The sequence below is a fragment of the Nerophis lumbriciformis genome, linkage group LG17 (genome assembly GCF_033978685.3).
Source record: "Nerophis lumbriciformis linkage group LG17, RoL_Nlum_v2.1, whole genome shotgun sequence".
NCBI lineage: Eukaryota > Metazoa > Chordata > Actinopteri > Syngnathiformes > Syngnathidae > Nerophis > Nerophis lumbriciformis.
In genome coordinates, this window is record NC_084564.2 from 5,997,990 (window position 1) to 6,013,445 (window position 15,456).

At 41.2% G+C, this 15,456-nt stretch overlaps 1 protein-coding gene across 6 annotated transcripts in view; it reads right to left on the reverse strand.

Annotated features, from left to right (window-relative positions):
* slc8a2b (solute carrier family 8 member 2b) overlaps positions 1-15,456 on the reverse strand; it is a 344,572-nt gene that overhangs the window by 233,413 nt on the left and 95,703 nt on the right. The window lies entirely within an intron of this gene.

Consider the following 15,456-nt stretch of genomic DNA (forward strand, 5'->3'; position numbering starts at 1 on the left):
TATGGCCACTAGTCAGTCAACATTGACAACAACATGACAAAATATTCTGTAACAATGTAAACATTTAAAACTTTTAACATTTAACAAAAGTAAAAGTAGCTTATTTGCTTTTTAATGTGCAAATATAAAAGTAAACATCCAGTGCAAATCTTAATATTCTGGAATAGTATAAGCATTTCAAAAGTAAAAGTATTGCTTATTTTGCTTTAAAATGTGCAAAAATAAAGATAAACATCCAATACAAAAAAGTGCAAAACGGAAATATTCTGTAACAAGTGTAAACATTTCAACAAAAGTAAAAGTATTGCTTATTTGCTAAAATGTGCAAAAATAAAGCTAAACATCCAATACAAAAAAGTGTACAGTGTAAACATTTCAACAAAAGTAAAAGTATTGCTTATTTTGCTTAATAACACAACAATGATAGTATGATTAAAGTGAAAGTTAATTGTTGGTTTGTACATAGTATATGTAACTGTTAATGTTGTAAAAGGTATTTGCACAACTAATTAACGTTAGCGTTTGTGACACGTCTTGTGCCGTGGGGTTCTTTCAGGACCGACAGACTGAACGCCAGACGGCTTTGCCAGGTTTACAATCTTTTAATTTTACACAAAGTCTTTTCTCTTCCAACTGCGCGGATTGCGCACCTGGGCACGATTGCGGCGTCGCTCCCGGCGCGCCCCGCCTCGCCGCCGCCGCCTCTCCGCTTGCTCGCCGCCGCCGCCTCTCCACAGCGTTAAAGAGGAGCGCGTCTTTGTAAACACTGAACAGGCACGCCGAACGCGCCTCTCAGAGCGAAACGGTGCTTTAGTTTATGAATTTACAACGCAGATACAAATGACACATTCATGTTTTTGTGTAATAATGACAACGTATACGCACGCGGACGATTGACTTGTTGATGGTGATGGCAAGAACGCTGTCGGGGGTTTTCTTTTCAAATGTTCGTTCATAGCCGTTGTGCTGCTATGATAGGCCATTTCCGCTCGACACAGTGTGCATACAACAACATTATTAGGCCGTTTATTGAAATACTCCCACACTTTTGACGACTTTTGGCGTGCTTTTTTCCCCTCGCTCGCATCGTCTGCTTTGCGCTCCGCCATGACAGTAAAGTAGTGTGACGTAAATATGCGACGCGCCGACGCACAAAAACGGCGTCGACGTATTTACGTAACCGATGACGTCGACTACGTCGACGCGTCGTTTCAGCCTTACATAATTGTACAGATTAACATTATTATACAGGTGGACCCCTAGATATAGACGTCGACAGAGATCCCACTAATTCGGCGTTATTGAGAGTTGTACTTTTCATGCACCTATTTTTGCTGGATTTATCTGCCACACATGGAAAAAATGCCTACATTAAACCGGTCCCTGGTGCAAAAAAGGTTGGGGAACACTGTGTTCGTGTATGCATGTTGACATGGTCACCGGGAAGCAAGATGGCTACATCTGCAAACGCCGCAGGGAAAATACTCAGGCAGGTCAGTGAGACAGAGAGTGTGGTATGATTATATGATTAAACACGCACGCACGCACACACACACACACACATACATGTCTTGCCTACTTTGTGTGGACCCACGTTTGGTTAGTACAGGGGTCAGCAACCCAAAATGTTGAAAGAGCCATATTGGACCAAAAATACAAAAACAAATCTGTCTGGAGTCGCAACAAATTAAAAGCCATATTACATACAGATAGTGTGTCATGAGATATAAATTGAATTAAGAGGACTTAAAGGAAACTTAATGACCTCAAATATAGCTACAAATGAGGCATAATGATGCAATATGTACATATAGCTAGCCTAAATAGCATGTTAGCATCAATTAGCTTGCAGTCATGCAGTGACCAAATATGTCTGATTAGCACTCCACACAAGTCAATAACATCAACAAAACTCACCTTTGTGCATTCATGCACAACGTTAAAAGTTTGGTGGACAAAATGAGACAGAAAAAGAAGTGGCATAAAACACGTCCTAGAAAGTCGGAGAAAGTTGTACAAGTAAACAAACTACGGTGAGTTCAAGGACCGCCAGTAGTAGTAGGACAAAACGGCACTCGCCAAATACTCGAATCAGTGAAGCATGTTTAATATAAACAGTGTGCTTTATAACAATTAGGGAGGTTTGTGTCATGTTTGTCCTCCTACAGAAACCATATTAAAACAAACAAAAAAAAATTTCCCCTCATCTTTTTCCATTTTTCATACATTTTTGAAAAAGCGCCAGAGAGCCACTAGGGCGGCGCTAAAGAGCCGCATGCGGCTCTAGAGCCGCGGGTTGCCGACCCCTGGGTTAGTAGGTTGTGAGGGCCCCCCTTTCCACTATAGGTAGAATGATGAAAAAAAAAAAATCTAGGTTGTGAGGGACCCCCTTTCCACTATAGGTAGAATGATGAAAAAAAAAAAATATCTAGCACTAGATGGGAGTAGAGAGTTGCAACCTCACTTCAGAATGCAAAACACACAAAGTAAAACAAATATTTTACTTCTGTAGTTGTGAGGACCAGGCAAATGTCCTCACAAGTCAAAAGGTCCTCACAGAAAGGGTGGTTTGTCAAGTGTATGTCCACACAAGGATGTTGAGACAAGTACACACCCACACACACACACACACACACACACACACACACACACACACACACACACACACACACACACACACACACACACACACACACACACACACACACACTCTTGTATTTGTTACCTTCTTGAGACCTCCAGAGAATGCCTACCTCTTTAGGACCACCCTTTCTAGATATATAAAGATGTGTATTTGCAACATTAATAATGTATGCATACTATACAAATATAAAAAAGCTTGTTGTGAAAATGAGTTGGAATTTCACAAGAAAAAGGTCACAATTTCAAGAGAAAAACTTAGAATTTTGGCAGCAAGTCAAAATTTTACAAGAAAAACTGAACATTTGTGCAATATTATGATGAAAGTTGGAATTGTACTGAATAAGAGTCGCAATTTTACAAGAACAGCTTAACATTTTGGCAATTTTATAATAACAATCAAAATTTTTACTTGGCAAAATTATGACAAAAGTCATAATTTTACTCAAAAAATGTCACTATTTTACAAGAACAACACACAAATTTGCAATATTGTGATAAAAGTCAGAATTTTATATGACAAATGTCACCATTTTGCATTAAAAAGTAATAATTTTACATAAAGTACAAACCCCGTTTCCATATGAGTTGGGAAATTGTGTTAGATGTAAATATAAACGGAATACAATGATTTACAAATCATTTTCAACCCATATTTAATTGAATGCACTACAAAGACAAGATATTTGATGTTCATACTCATAAACTTTAGTTTTTTTTTGCAAATAATAATTAACTTAGAATTTCATGGCTGCAACACGTGCCAATGTAGTTGAGAAAGGGCATGTTCACCACTGTGTTACATGGCCTTTCCTTTTAACAACACTCAGTAAACGTTTGGGAACTGAGGAGACACATTTTTGAAGCTTCTCAGGTGGAATTCTTTCCCATTCTTGCTTGATGTACAGCTTAAGTTGTTCAACAATCCGGGGTCTAAGTTGTTGTATTTTAGGCTTCATAATGCGCCACACATTTTCAATGGGAGACAGGTCTGGACTACAGGCAGGCCAGTCTGGTACCCGCACTCTTTTACTATGAAGCCACGCTGTTGTAACACGTGGCTTGGCATTGTCTTGCTGAAATAAGCAGGGGCGTCCATGGTAACGTTGCTTGGATGGCAACATATGTTGATCCAAAACCTGTATGTACCTTTCAGCATTAATGGCGCCTTCGCAGATGTGTAAGTTACCCATGTCTTGGGCACTAATACACCCCCATACATCACAGATGCTGGCTTTTCAACTTTGCGCCTATAACAATCCGGATGGTTCTTTTCCTCTTTGGTCCGGAGGACACGACGTCCACCGTTTCCAAAAACAATTTGAAATGTGGACTCGTCAGACCACAGAACACTTTTCCACTTTGTATCAGTCCATCCTAGATGAGCTCAGGCCCAGCGAAGCCGACGGCGTTTCTGGGTGTTGTTGATAAATGGTTTTCGCCTTGCATAGGAGAGTTTTAACTTGCACTTACAGATGTAGCGACCAACTGTAGCTACTGACAGTGGGTTTCTGACGTGTTCCTGAGCCCATGTGGTGATATCCTTTACACACTGATGTCGCTTGTTGATGCACTACAGCCTGAGGGATCGAAGGTCACGGGCTTAGCTGCTTACGTGCAGTGATTTCTCCAGATTCTCTGAACCCTTTGATGATATTACGGACCGTGGATGGTGAAATCCCTAAATTCCTTGCAATAGCTGGTTGAGAAAGGTTTTTCTTAAACTGTTCAACAATTTGCTCACGCATTTGTTGACAAAGTGGTGACCCTCGCCCCATCCTTGTTTGTGAATGACTGAGCATTTCATGGAATCTACTTTTATACCCAATCATGGCACCCACCTGTTCCCAATTTGCCTGTTCACCTGTGGGATGTTCCAAATAAGAGTTTGATGAGCATTCCTCAACTTTATCAGTATTTATTGCCACCTTTCCCAACTTCTTTGTCACGTGTTGCTGGCATCAAATTCTAAAGTTAATGAAGGTCAATGAAAGTCAGTGGCCTAGTGGTTAGAGTGTCCGCCCTGAGATCGGTAGGTTGTGGGTTCAAACCCCGGCCGAGTCATACCAAAGACTATAAAAATGGGACCCATTACCTCCCTGCTTGGCACTCAGCATCAAGGGTTGGAATTGGGGGTTAAATCACCAAAAATGATTCCCGGGCGCGGCCACCGCTGCTGCCCACTGCTCCCCTCACCTCCCAGGGGGTGATCAAGGGTGATGGGTCAAATGCAGAGAATAATTTCGCCACACCTAGTGTGTGTGTGACAATCATTGGTACTTTAACTTTTTAACTTTAACTTTATTTGCAAAAAAAAAAAAAGTATCAGTTTGAACATCAAATATGTTGTCTTGTAGCATATTCGATTGAATATGGGTTGAAAATGATTCGCAAATCATTGTATTCCGTTTATATTTACATCTAACACAATTTCCCAACTCATATAAAAACGGGGTTTGTAATAATTGTATGAGAAAATATTGAAATATTACAGAAACAATAAAATTATGAGAAATTGTTCCCAATTTTATTAAAAAAAAAAAAAGTCGACACATTCTGAGAAAAACACTGCTTTTAGTTTATTTTATTTATTGAATTTTTTGTTTGTAATTGGTTTTTAATCTTCATTATTTACTTCAAGTTATTACAGTATGTTTCTATCTACATATTTATATATATTTTTTTTTAATTAATTTTGACCGAAGGAGGCGCATATCAATTTCTTATACACACTTGAGGGAGAGCACTTTTAAAGTTAAAGTTAAAGTACCAATGATTGTCACACACACACTAGGTGTGGCGAAATTATTCTCTGCATTTGACCCATCACCCTTGATCACCCCCTGGGAGGTGAGGGGAGCAGTGGGCAGCAGCGGTGGCTGCGCCCGGGAATCATTTTGGTGATTTAACCCCCAATTCCAACCCTTGATGCTGAGTGCCAAGCAGGGAGGTAATGGGTCCCATTTTTATAGTCTTTGGTATGACTCGGCCGGGATTTGAACTCCCAACCTTTTTAAAACCGACACACAGTCAATTTGAAAAATCCCTCCTTTTTGGGACCATCTGAATTTTGATAAGACACAAATGAGACATTCTCTATTAGATGCAATGGTTTTCCGTATTGGGATCATGATTTATGTCCTAACTTGTTCACCGCTCCTCATATGGAAGGTACTTTTTCTTGTTGATGTCTCAAGAAGGGTAGAAATACAAGAACACACACACACACACACACCACACACACACACACACACACACACACACACACACACACACACACACGCACGCCAAAGCAGTACGTGCACAAACGCATGCACCGAGCAAGCCATAAATATCAAAGTGAATAAAGTGAAGCCAGTCTGACAGTATTGTTCAAAGGTCTCTGCTCTCTTGCACAAAACGTCACAACAGGAAGTGGCTTGACGGCCAACACTGAGCAGAAACCATGATATTGAGGACTGCTGGAGCGTCTCTGCTCATCATGAACATCTTATCTGCGTATTCATTTGCCAGCTTGTCACTGCTGTGTTTTGTTCACTCTATTGCATGAATTGCATGACTTCTCTCTTTGTGCCCCGCCCAGGCCCAAGTCTTCCAAGCTAGCTAGACTATTTGAATGCATTCTCGAGGATTTATATTAGGGATGTCCAAAGTGTGGCCCAGGGGCCATTTGCAGAACCCGCAGCTACTTTTTAACGGCATGCGGCACATTCTAAAAATACTATTAAATATTTTACTTTAAAAAGTTGCAATGCTCACTCTAATAACAACAAGCTGCCATGCAGGCTGTTTTTTTCTTTAAAGGGGAACATTATCACAATTTCAGAATGGTTAAACCCATTAAAAATCAGTTCCCAGTGGCTTATTTTATTTTTGAAGTTTTTTTCAAAATTTTACCCGTCACGCAATATCCCTAAAAAAAAGCTTCAAAGTGCCTGATTTTAACCATCGTTATATACACCCGTCCATTTTCCTGTGACGTCACATAGTGATGCCAACACAAACAAACATGGCGCATAGAACAGCAAGCTATAGCGACACTAGCTCGGATTCAGACTCGGATTTCAGCGGCTTAAGCGATTCAACAGATTACGCATGTATTGAAATGGATGGTTGTAGTGTGGAGGCAGGTAGCGAAAACGAAATTGAAGAAGAAACTGAAGCTATTGAGCCATATCGGTTTGAACCGTATGCAAGCGAAACCGACGATAACGACACGACGGCGGGCCAATTTAGAAAAGAAATACCATGGTCCGTAAACCAGGCACGGGTAGATTTTGCGCTGTGTGCAGGCGCCAAGTCCTGTTGGAACTTGAAATCTCCATCTCCATAGAGCAGGTCAGCAGCAGGAAGCATGAAGTGCTCTAAAACTTGCTGGTAGACGGCTGCGTTGACCCTGGATCTCAGGAAACAGAGTAGACCGACACCAGCTGGACTGCTGCTGAGTGGTCCAAAGTCATGTTTTCTGACGAAAGCAAATTTTGCATTTCCTTTGGAAATCGAGGTCCCAGAGTCTGGAGGAAGACAGGAGAGGCACAGGATCCACGTTGCCTGAAGTCTAGTGTAAAGTTTCCACCATCAGTGATGGTTTGGGGTGCCATGTCATCTGCTGGTGTCGGTCCACTCTGTTTCCTGAGATCCAGGGTCAACGCAGCCGTCTACCAGCAAGTTTTAGAGCACTTCATGCTTCCTGCTGCTGACCTGCTCTATGGAGATGGAGATTTCAAGTTCCAACAGGACTTGGCGCCTGCACACAGCGCAAAATCTACCCGTGCCTGGTTTACGGACCATAGTATTTCTGTTCTAAATTGGCCCGCCAACTCCCCTGACCTTAGCCCCATAGAAAATCTGTGGGGTATTGTGAAAAGGAAGATGCAGAATGCCAGACCCAAAAACGCAGAAGAGTTGAAGGCCACTATCAGAGCAACCTGGGCTCTCATAACACCTGAGCAGTGCCAGAAACTCATCGACTCCATGCCACGCCGCATTAACGCAGTAATTGAGGCAAAAGGAGCTCCAACCAAGTATTGAGTATTGTACATGCTCATATTTTTCATTTTCATACTTTTCAGTTGGCCAACATTTCTAAAAATCCCTTTTTTGTATTAGCCTTACACAATATTCTAATTTTGTGACACACGGAATTTTGGATTTTCATTTGTTGCCACTTCAAATCATCAAAATTAAATGAAATAAACATTTGAATGCATCAGTCTGTGTGCAATGAATAAATATAATGTACAAGTTACACCTTTTGAATGCAATTACTGAAATAAATCAAGTTTTTCAAAATATTCTAATTTACTGGCTTTTACCTGTATATTGACGCTTACATAGGTCTGGTGATAATGTTCCCCTTTAACACTGTCATTGCTTGAAAATAATAATGAATCAAAATCAATGTATTTATGAATTATTGACCAAGTGAGAGTTTCAATTACTTCACACCAGAAGTTCCACTTTGAAATATTTTTGGGGAAAAATATGTAGGGATGTCCGATAATATCGGACCACCGATATTATCGGCCGATAAATGCTTTAAAATGTAATATCGGAAATTATCGGTATCGGTTTCAAAATTATCGGTATCGGTTTCAAAAAGTAAAATGTATGATTTTTTAAAACGCCGCTGTGTACACGGACATATTAAGAAGTACAGAGCGCCAATAAAACTTGAAGTTAATATTTGCGGCTTTTCACACACTCACAAGTGAATGCAACGCATACTTGGTCAACAGCCATACAGGTCACACTGAGGGTGGCCGTATAAACAACTTTAACACTGTTACAAATATGCGCCACACTCTGAACCCACACCAAACAAGAATGACAAACACATTTCGGGAGAACATCCGCACCGTAACACAACATAAACACAACAGAACAAATACCCAGAACCCCTTGCAGCACTAACTCTTCCGGGACGCTACAATATACACCCCCCGCTACTCCCTACCCCCGAACCCCGCCCACCTCAACCTCCTCATGCTCTCTCAGGGAGAGCATGTCGCAAATTCCAAGCTGCTGTTTTGAGGCATGTTAAAAAAAATAATGCACTTTGTGACTAAAATAATAAATATGGCAGTGCCATGTTGGCACTTTTTTCCATAACTTGAGTTGAAGTTGTTCTCTTATTTTGGAAAACCTTGTTACATTGTTTAATGCATCCAGCGGGGCATCACAACAAAATTAGGCATAATAATGTGTTAATTCCACGACTGTATATATATCAGTATCGGTAATTAAGAGTTGGACAATATCGGAATATCGGCAAAAAAGCCATTATCGGACATCTCTAAAAATATGGCATATTCTAAGTTTTCGATGACAAAAACAGCATAAAATAAACATTTTAAAAAATGATTTAAAAAAAACAAGTGTCCCTCGGGGAGTCCTGTGGGGAGTGCTCAGAGAGTATGGGGTATCGGACTGTCTGATTGTGGCAGTCCGCTCCCTGTATGATCAGTGCTAGAGCTTGGTCCGCATGGCGGTAGTAAGTCGGACACGTTTCCAGTGAGGGTTGGACTCCGCCAAGGCTGCCCTTTGTCACCGATTCTGTTCATAACTTTTATGGACAGAATTTCTAGGCGCAGTCAAGGCGTTGAGGGGATCTGGTTTGGTGGCTGCAGGATTAGGTCTCTGCTTTTTGCAGATGATGTGGTCCTGATGGCTTCATCTGGCCAGGATCTTCAGCCTTCACTGGATCGGTTCGCAGCTGAGTGTGAAGCGACTGGGATGAGAATCAGCACCTCCAAGTCCGAGTCCATGGTTCTCGCCCGGAAAAGGGTGGAGTGCCGTCTCCGGGTTGGGGAGGAGATCTTGCCCCAAGTGGAGGAGTTCAAGTACCTCGGAGTCTTGTTCACGAGTGAGGGAAGAGTGGATCGTGAGATCGACCAGCGGATCGGTGCGGCGTCTTCAGTAATGCGGACGCTGTATCGATCCGTTGTGGTGAAGAAGGAGCTGAGCCGGAAGGCAAAGCTCTCGATTTACCGGTCGATCTACGTTCCCATCCTCACCTATGGTCATGAGCTTTGGGTCATGACCGAAAGGACAAGATCACGGGTACAAGCGGCCGAAATGAGTTTCCTCCGCCGGGTGGCGGGGCTCTCCCTTAGAGATAGGGTGAGAAGCTCTGCCATCCGGGGGGAGCTCAAAGTAAAGCTGCTACTCCTCCACATCGAGAGGAGCCAGATGAGGTGGTTCAGGCATCTGGTCAGGATGCCACCCGAACGCCTCCCTAGGGAGGTGTTTAGGGCACGTCCAACCGGTAGGAGGCCACGAGGAAGACCCAGGACACGTTGGGAAGACTATGTCTCTCGGCTGGCCTGGGAACGCCTCGGCGTCCCACAGGAAGAGCTGGACGAAGTGGCTGGGGAGAGGGAAGTCTGGGCTTCCCTGCTTAGGCTGCTGCCCCCGCGACCCGACCTCGGATAAGCGGAAGAAGATGGATGGATGGATGGATTTAAAAAAAAAACAACATATAATTGACAGAAGTTGATCCAGAGATCCAAGCATTGAAAATTAAAAAAAATAAAACATTGCACAACTTTTTTTTTACACCTTTAGATCCCTGAGAATTTTTGTGTTTTTTTTTCAATGTCGTTTCTCAAATTATAATAATCGATTAAAATCAATGTTAAAAAAAGATGGTTTGCTTTAACAAAAAGGGCATAAAACCTTAAAATAATGTATGCTTAAAATGATCAAAATAAGTAAATATTAAATGTTATTATAAATGTTACTACATTAAATATATATTTACATAATGTATATAAAATTCTAATGGAGGTTTTTGAATGTTTTTTTAAGGGCTTTATCAGCAGCATAAAGCGGCTTATTGTAAGCTGACTTTTGATCGCATTTATTTAATATTTAGAATGCATTAAAAAAAAATCCATCTGTCGTCATGTCTTTTATAATGATTGTGAACGATCAAAAGTGGTGTTCCCCTTCAAAGAGTGTATGATTGCCTCCATGTTTGCCATCCCACCTAAAGTAAAAGGGACTGGTCTCTAAGGCACATGGTTGCCACCAAGCAACTGGTCTAGGGTCAAGGGTCAGCTCCAGGCCTCCACATGCACCACTTTCTGGCTGCCATTTTGAAGAATGCTACTTTTAAAGGCCGGACATGTTGCCATACACACACCTAATGAAGTCACATGAAGAATTTAAACATTTCTCGTGAAGTACCTGACCGTTCGGCATGAAAACGAAAGCAGGGACGAGTTAAAAACAACTTGCAGGACACCATTTTGAGACGTTGCAAATAGGGTAGGGCCTCTTCGAAGATAAGAAAAGCAACACAGAGAGAATCGTTGACCTCCTAGTGAGCAGACATGATTGTCTAACGATCGCGTTTCCAAGCGAGGCCGCCGCGCATCATTCTATCGCGCATTAATTAAGATTGATTTAAACGATCCACCGAAGCCAGTCCTAACGACGTCAGCGGCTTCATATTAGCAGCGGGCCAGTTAGCATTGATTTGATTCCGTCAGAGTGCTTGGGAGGATGACGCTTAATGACGGCGATGATGTCATTGACAAATTAAAGCCGAAAGAAATGAACTTATATAACTTCATGAAACATATCCACATGGGAACGAGCATCCTCCGCAGTGGATTCACAGGACAATATACAGGTAAAAGCCAGTAAATTAGAATATTTTGAAAAACTTGATTTATTTCAGTAATTGCATTCAAAAGGTGTAACTTGTACATTATATTTATTCATTGCACACAGACTGATGCATTCAAATGTTTATTTCAATTAATTTTGATGATTTAAAGTGGCAACAAATGAAAATCCAAAATTCCGTGTGTCACAAAATTAGAATATTACTTAAGGCTAATACAAAAAAGGGATTTTTAGAAATGTTGGCCAACTGAAAAGTATGAAAATGAAAAATATGAGCATGTACAATACTCAATACTTGGTTGGAGCTCCTTTTGCCTCAATTACTGCGTTAATGCGGCGTGGCATGGAGTCGATGAGTTTCTGGCACTGCTCAGGTGTTATGAGAGCCCAGGTTGCTCTGATAGTGGCCTTCAACTCTTCTGCGTTTTTGGGTCTGGCATTCTGCATCTTCCTTTTCACAATACCCCACAGATTTTCTATGGGGCTAAGGTCAGGGGAGTTGGCAGGCCAATTTAGAACAGAAATACCATGGTCCGTAAACCAGGCACGGGTAGATTTTGCGCTGTGTGCAGGCGCCAAGTCCTGTTGGAACTTGAAATCTCCATCTCCATAGAGCAGGTCAGCAGCAGGAAGCATGAAGTGCTCTAAAACTTGCTGGTAGACGGCTGCGTTGACCCTGGATCTCAGGAAACAGTGGACCGACACCAGCAGATGACATGGCACCCCAAACCATCACTGATGGTTTGGGTTGGTTTGGTTTGCATTTCCTTTGGAAATCGAGGTCCCAGAGTCTGGAGGAAGACAGGAGAGGCACAGGATCCACGTTGCCTGAAGTCTAGTGTAAAGTTTCCACCATCAGTGATGATTTGGGGTGCCATGTCATCTGCTGGTGTCGGTCCACTCTGTTTCCTGAGATCCAGGGTCAACGCAGCCGTCTACCAGCAAGTTTTAGAGCACTTCATGCTTCCTGCTGCTGACCTGCTCTATGGAGATGGAGATTTCAAGTTCCAACAGGACTTGGCGCCTGCACACAGCGCAAAATCTACCCGTGCCTGGTTTACGGACCATGGCATTTCTGTTCTAAATTGGCCCGCCAACTCCCCTGACCTTAGCCCCATAGAAAATCTGTGGGGTATTGTGAAAAGGAAGATGCAGAATGCCAGACCCAAAAACGCAGAAGAGTTGAAGGCCACTATCAGAGCAACCTGGGCTCTCATAACACCTGAGCAGTGCCAGAAACTCATCGACTCCATGCCACGCCGCATTAACGCAGTAATTGAGGCAAAAGGAGCTCCAACCAAGTATTGAGTATTGTACATGCTCATATTTTTCATTTTCATACTTTTCAGTTGGCCAACATTTCTAAAAATCCCTTTTTTGTATTAGCCTTAAGTAATATTCTAATTTTGTGACACACGGAATTTTGGATTTTCATTTGTTGCCACTTCAAATCATCAAAATTAAATGAAATAAACATTTGAATGCATCAGTCTGTGTGCAATGAATAAATATAATGTACAAGTTACACCTTTTGAATGCAATTACTGAAATAAATCAAGTTTTTCAAAATATTCTAATTTACTGGCTTTTACCTGTATATTAGAGATGTCCGACAATATCAAGCTTCTGGTTGAGTTCTTGACCACTCCTCTTGACAAAATTGGTGCAGTTCAGCTAAATGTGTTGGTTTTCTGACATGGACTTGTTTCTTCAGCATTGTCCACACGTTTAAGTCAGGACTTAGCCATTCTAAAACCTTCATTCTAGCCTGATTTAGCCATTCCTTTACCACTTTTGACGTGTGTTTGGGGTCAGTATCCTGTTGAAACACCCAACTGCACCCAAGACCCAACCTCCGGGCTGATGATTTTAGGTTGTCCTGAAGAATTTGGAGGTAATTTTCCTTTTTCATTGTCTCATTTAAAGCACCAGTTCTATTGGCAGCAAAACAGGCCCAGAGCATAATACTACCACCACCATGCTTGACGGTAGGTGTGGTGTTCCTGGAATTAAAGGCCTCACCTTTTCTCCTCCAAACATATTGCTGGGTATTGTGGCCAAACAGCTCCATTTTTGTTTCAAACAAGATGGCTGCCGCTCTTCAGATTAAAGGACAGACCCAATGGACCCAAAAGTATGATGAAAAATGACTGACAGGATGAAAGGGGAACATTATCACAATTTCAGAAAGGTTAAAACCATTAAAAATCAGTTCCCAGTGGCTTATTATATTTTTCGAAGTTTTTTTCAAAATTTTACCCATCACGCAATAGCTTCAAAGTGCCTGATGCGCCTATATCAATCCGGATGGTTCTTTTCCTCTTTAGTCCGGAGGACTCAACAGCAGAGGTGGGTAGTAACGCGCTACATTTACTCCGTTACATCTACTTGAGTAACTTTTGGGATAAATTGTACTTCTAAGAGTAGTTTTAATGCAACATACTTTTACTTTTACTTGAGTATATTTATAGAGAAGAAACGCTACTTTTACTCTGCTACTTTTATCTACATTCAGCTCGCTACTCGCTACTAATTTTTATCGATCTGTTAATGCACGCTTTGTTTGTTTTGGTCTGTCATAGTGCCTGCGTTTCAACAAATACAGTCACTGGTGACGTTCACTCCGTTCCACCAATCAGATGCAGTCACTGGTGACGTTGGACCAATCAAACAGAGCCAGGCGGTCACATGACCTGACTTAAACAAGTTGAAAAACTTATTGGGGTGTTACCATTTAGTGGTCAATTGTACGGAATATGTACTGTACTGTGCAATCTACTAATACAAGTTTCAATCAATCAATCAAAAGTGTGAAGGAAAAAAGACCCTTTTTTATTTCAACCGTACATCCCGTCAAAAGCCTAAAGACTGACTGCACAGTTCCTGTCTTCACAATAAAAGTGCCGCTCCATCGCGCCTGCGCTTTCAAAACAAGAGTCTCCGAAAGCCAGCGCAAACAAGCTAGCAAGCTACGGAGTTTGCCGCCAATGTATTTCTTGTAAAGTGTATAAAAACGAATATGGAAGCTGGACAAATAAGATGCCAAAAATCAACCACTTTCATGTGGTATTAGACAGAAAGGAGGAACTTTTTTTCTCCTCCATTTGAAAACGTGGACGCTATCAGCACTACTGTCTGATTACAATCAATGCAAGTCATCAGAATCAGGTAATACACCAACTTATATTCTTGTCTTCATGAAAAAAAGGAATCTATATGTGTTAAACATGCATGTATATTCATTAAAACACTATTAACATGTAAACAAAAACGGCAAAGTAAATACATATAAATTATATACTGTATATATATGTGTATATATAATGTATATATATATATGTGTGTGTGTATATATATATATATATATATATATACATATATATATATATATATATATATATATGATATGTGTGTGTATGTTACTCATCAGTTACTCAGTACTTGAGTAGTTTTTTCACAACATACTTTTTACTTTTACTCAAGTAAATATTTGGGTGACTACTCCTTACTTTTACTTGAGTAATAAATCTCTAAAGTAACAGTACTCTTACTTGAGTACAATTTCTGGCTACTCTACCCACCTCTGCTCAACAGCCACAGTTTCCAAAAACAATTTGAAATGTGGACTCGTCAGACCACACAACACTTTTCCACTTTGCATCAGTCCATCTTAGATGAGCTCGCGCCCAGCAAAGCCGGCGGTGTTACTGGGTGTTGTTGATACAGATAGCCGCATAGTAGAGTTTTAACTTGCACTTACAGATGTAGCGACCAACTGTAGTTACTGACAGTGGTTTTCTGAAGTGTTCCTGAGCCCATGTGGTGAATGTATATATCGGTATCGGTTGGTATCGGAATCGGTAATTAAGAGTTGGACAATATCGGCAAAAAAGCCATTATCGGACATCTCTAGTCGTAAGTGTTATACGTGCGTACAAATGTTTTCAATTACATTTTTCTCTAAGATTATATTCCTCCTCTTCTGTCCTATTTTCAGATATTTTCAAAGCCGAAATGTCCTCCACTTCTGCTGCAGTTCTTCAGTCATTTATTCTTATTTATTGGACACAAACTACATTGCATGGCACATTCCTAGGTAATGAAGCCAGAGGGTCCTCCCGAGGTGTCACACATAAAAGTAAATGAGTGTAATGGTTGCCTAATATCAAACTCTTTATGCAT